The following is a 5,486-nucleotide window of genomic DNA, read 5'->3' on the forward strand; positions in this document are numbered from 1 at the left end:
CTGTTATAAATAAATGACATATTTCGAGTCACATGTCATGTGCGTTTTAATTGGGAATGTTTCTCCTGAAACTTGTGAATGGAAATCCGTTGCCGCCTGTGTCAGGTTTAGGCAGCATCTGAAAGGATTGTCCAGTATGTCTGGACACAGCTTCTTGTTTCCTCTTTTAAACTAATACAGTGGCACCACTACAAACACAGACTACGTGCGATGTGGATACACTGACACCGAGCAGCAAGCGCTTCACGCTATGTGCAGCTAATGCGAACCTTCTGCATAGCGACGCATCCTTAGTAACAAGCAAAGAAACACGCGGATATTGTTTACAGTGTGTGGAGTGCAGGAGAAGCCTGTCATCCTCCGCCATTGAAACCAAGCCTCCCTCTCATTACACACCGGACAGAATAAACGTTTCCCTTTCTTATGAACGGTGTAAATCCCACTGTCTAATGTTAATTATCATGTTCTCTCTATTTAAAAAGTCCCCGTTATAGCATTGCCCCATTGAATGAATTGAGAACCCTTATAATTATTTATTCCATTTATGTTTCATGTGCCATGTAACTTTGACCTTTCACCTTTCCACCATCTTCGTTCTTATTGACAACCATATATAAAGCCCACATGTTCAGTACACTGTATGCACCTTTAATCTGAAGAAGGGGTTGCCATACCACGAAACGAGTTATTGTTTTACTTTTGTTTTACCTTGTATTATTTAATCAATAAACAGGAACTTTTATTCATATCACTCTAGTCGTGATATCTTCTACTTTGGCTACCTGAGCGCCTATCAAGGTCCATTTTTTAGTTCCTTTGAAGACCTCTTATCCGGACCTCTTATCCCGACCTCTTATCCCGACCTCTTATCCCGTCCTCATATCCCGTCCTCATATCCCGACCTCAGGTGGGGCTGAGCTGTGATGAAGAGATTGTAAAATGAAAATAGGAGGCGTGGTTTTGTGGAAGTGGGCATGACTTGCAAGCCGTACCAATGCACAAAAAGGATAGAAAATAAAAGGGGTGTGGCTTATATGGTGGGTGTGGCTTTGGGAGATGAGGTGTGGTGTGCAGGAGGGGTGTGGGTGGACTAATGCTCTCACCAGGAGATGCAGAGCAGAGCTTGGAGTAAGGTACTGGAAATCCTATATACTTGCATGGGACTTAAAGCGTACCTATCATAGTTAAAAAAAAAAATAAAAAAATAAAAATAAAAAAGCCATATGTTACCCGGTCCCTAATCCTGATCGTGTACATATGTTTTATGTCTCTAGGATCTTTATTTCCAGAGATATAAGCATTTATCTGTTGCTCAGTAAATTTTTCATTGTGCAGACTGGAGGGGCGTGTCTATCTGTCTCCCTCACTGTGTCTGCTCAGAATAGATCTTTATAATATTAGTGCAAGGATTTTATAGATAAAAGTACAGCATTTTTATGAATACGTTTTCTATCTGTTTTATCTTTTCCTTGTAAAGTTGGATGCTAATGAATATAGCTGTCACTGGCTGGCACTGGAGTTCCCCCACAAAGGGACAGGCTCCGGAGTTCCCCCACAGTAGCACAGTTTACCCACATTAGGTAACAGTTCCCCCACATTAGCATAGTTTCCCCCACATTAGCATAGTTTCCCCCACATTAGCATAGTTTCGCCCACATTAGGTTGCAGGTCCCCCAACATTAGGTTGCAGGTCCCCCAACATTGGGTTGCAGGTCCCCCAACATTGGGTTGCAGGTCCCCCACATTGGGTTGCAGGCCCCCCACATTAGGTTGCAGGCCCCCCACATTAGGTTGCAGGCCCCCCACATTAGGTTGCAGGCCCCCCACATTAGGTTGCAGGCCCCCCACATTAGGTTGCTGGCCCCCCACATTAGGTTGCAGGCCCCCCACATTAGATTGCAGTTCCCCCACCCCCCTAATACACACAGAGACACACATACAGACACACATATATACATAAAGAGACATACATATATACATACAGACACACACACACACACATATATACATACACACATATATACTTCCACACACACACACATATATACATACACACACACACACATATATACATACACACACATATATACATACACACAGACACACACATATATACATACACACACATATATACATACAGACACACACATATATACTTACACACACACATATATATACACACACATATATACATACAAACACACACATATACATACAGACACACACATATATAAATACATACATACACAGACACACACATATATACTTACACACACACACACATATATACATACACACACATATATACATACAAACACACACACATATATACATACAGATACACACTCACCTGTCCTGCGCTGCATTTCCCCGGCGGCCTGAAGCGGCGTCACTGACGTCCTCTTCCACTGGCCAGGATGGAGATGGTAACGGGGGAACATGATCCGGCGTGCGGGGGTTCGGGTGTAATGGCAACTGAGAACCGGGGAGGTTCTGTGGGGGTTTACACACGATCGCAGCTGAGAACGGGTGGGGGGGGGGGGTGCCGACAGACATGATCGCAACTGGGAACCCAGATTTATCAAACTTTGTGAGAGAAAAACTGGAGTGATTTTTCCACAGCAACCAATCACAGCTCAGCTAACGAGCTCTGGTAAAGTGTAAGCTGAGCTGTGATTGGTTCTTGTGGGAAAATAACTCCACTTTTACTCTCATAGTTTGACAAATCTGGGTCATTGAGTTTTATTTATATATATATATATATATATATATATATATATATATATATATGATTATTGCTCGGATTTAATGTACCTCTATTGATAAATTTATATACTGTTTGTACCTGTTATTGTTTCCAGTTAATTTTCCCTATATTATTTAGATTATGCAAACTTACATTCAGTGCATACTATGTGTTTTCTCATGTTATATTTATTCAATAGCATGCTACGTGTTTGTTTTTCATTGGTGCATTTTTTCTGACTATATTGTGTGTGTGTGTCACTACTTCCTCGGGATGCAATTACAATGTATTCATTCATTCATTCATTCTTTCATCTTCTTTTTGATATTGCACATATTTTGACATTTGTCTTTGGTTTTTTTTCGTGTTTGTGTGACCGGGCCTCACCACGCCTTGCGGTGTCCTCCTAGCTTACTAGCAGATTGCTGCACTTGCATTGTGTTACAAGTATATCAGTAGGCCTCTATACATGTTGCCAATTGCCATGATTAAGAGCATGGCTGCGTTTTTGTCGTTTTTATTGACATCTCGTCTCATACTTAATGGGGGAACTACCTGCCTATTATGGGGGATAAAACTACTTAATAGGAGACTTACTATCCTTCCCACTTTCACTGTGCAGAACACCAAGGGGGCATTATTACATTTTGGGACCTATAGATGGGGGGATTGTGTAAAGGTGAGGAGGCCACTGGAAAAATACGAAGTCTATCATGTCCATCAGTTTCAGCTGAACTAAGTAATTAAGGCAGTCTGAGCCAGACAGAGAAGAAAGTGAAAGAGGAAAACTCTAATGAAAGCAGAAGTTAGTCCTGTGAGTCCCTAGATGTAACTATAATTACTTATGGTATACAGATATTGCTTACAGCTCATATTTACCTCCTATATTGGCTGGTATACAATCACTTTTATGGTATACAGCTGGCATCCATATATGGGCCTAAATATAATTACTTACATGATATACAGATTCTGTGTACAGCTGGTATCTACCTCTATACTGAGCTGTATATAATTACTTATACAGTGTACAGATCCTATATATAGCTGGTATTTATCTCTATATGGTCACTGTATGGGGGAATATAGGTCGATGTATAGTGGATTTGTTTCAGTAGCAGTGTGGTAGTAATAGTCATTGCATATTGGTAATGATAGTGGTCATGTTGTGGCAGCATTATTGACTCTTGTTTACTGTTGTTATTGGCAACATTGGTCATAATTTATTGGATTTGGTCAGTAACAGTATGATAGTAATATACATGGTGATAATATCTCCTCCTTGTATACTGGTATTCATATTCATACCTATGCTTTGGGGAACTCATGGAGCGCAGGACATCAAAGTATAAGTCTGCCACAACTGGAGGGCCCTGGGCAGAGATGGGACCCGCCCGACACAGGCACTTGCTTGCTCGCTAATGGGTAATCTAGAACACTTGTACCGAATCCCCAAGCAAGAGAGCTGCACATTCAGGAAGTTCATAGCCCTCTGCCCCGGCACGTGGAGAACGAAGGTTGTAGCCAGCCTGTACTGCTGAGAAGATTGCTTTTTTTTTGTTTGTGGCATCTTAGGGGGTGGGGGTGGCTAGCTTCCAGGTTACCAACTTGGCTACCTCATTAACTACATAGCTAAATACCTATATAGCTACCTACCTAACTATCTGCCTACATACCTGCCTACATACCTTGCTACCTGCCTAGCTAGCTAGCTACCTTTCTGGCTACATACCTACCTAGCTACCTACCTGGCTACCTACCTAGCTACCTACCTTGCTACCTATTGACATATTTACCTACTGGGGGGTCGATCTACCTAAGGATGTATTTACCTATTGGTGGTGGGGGGGTCTACCTACCAGATGACATACATGTCTAGGGTGGATGGGGTGGGGTGGGAATTGTGGACTTCCTGATTAGAGAACTATTCATCGTGTGTGGGTCATACCTACCCTTGGGGAAACTTTCTACCTACTATGAGGGATATGCCTACATAATAGGGGATGAACTAACCTACCCACTTTTACTGTGTGAGACACAAAGGGGAGAATTATTACAGTTTGGTGGCCTATAGAGGGAGAGATGGTATAGAGGTGGGAAAGGCACTGGAAAAATGTGGAGTCTAGGATGTTTGTCCTGCAAAAGAGATTGGCTCAAAGAAGTTGAGATGATGGTCCGAGCCTGATGGAGAAGAAAAGGAAAGAGGATGACTGCACAGTGATCATAGATAACGTCAATTGTAGTTCACTTGGTTTCATTTTATGTGTAATAGTGTGAGACGGGGGGGGGTTGTTGGGGGGAGGTTAATGATACAGCACCTCGCTAGGGTTGCAAGGGCCACTAGGTATACCTCTACTGGTATTATTGGTATCAATGTACAGGATTTGGTCAGTAACAGTAAGATAGTTATTTGTAAAATCTTTTTTTCTGTTCTATACCCAACACTATCATTAACATTTTAACTAAAAGTGTACACTGAATAGTGATGCAGGACAGCCGGAGCCATAACTGCCACCTTGTTTGAACTGTTATGTAATTTGAAAATTTTGCACTGAACTCTGACACCCCACAATCTTCCCATGACCCCACATATTCTTAATAACCAAGTTTAGGTCCACCTACTCCAATATTTTAGTTAATATAAATGTAATAAATTATTTGAGATGGCAGCTAACTTTTCAAATAAAATCAATAACTACATATATATATATGCACTATTCATATTCCCTCTTAGAACTGT

The sequence above is a fragment of the Hyla sarda genome, chromosome 6, assembly GCF_029499605.1.
Source record: "Hyla sarda isolate aHylSar1 chromosome 6, aHylSar1.hap1, whole genome shotgun sequence".
Lineage (NCBI taxonomy): Eukaryota > Metazoa > Chordata > Amphibia > Anura > Hylidae > Hyla > Hyla sarda.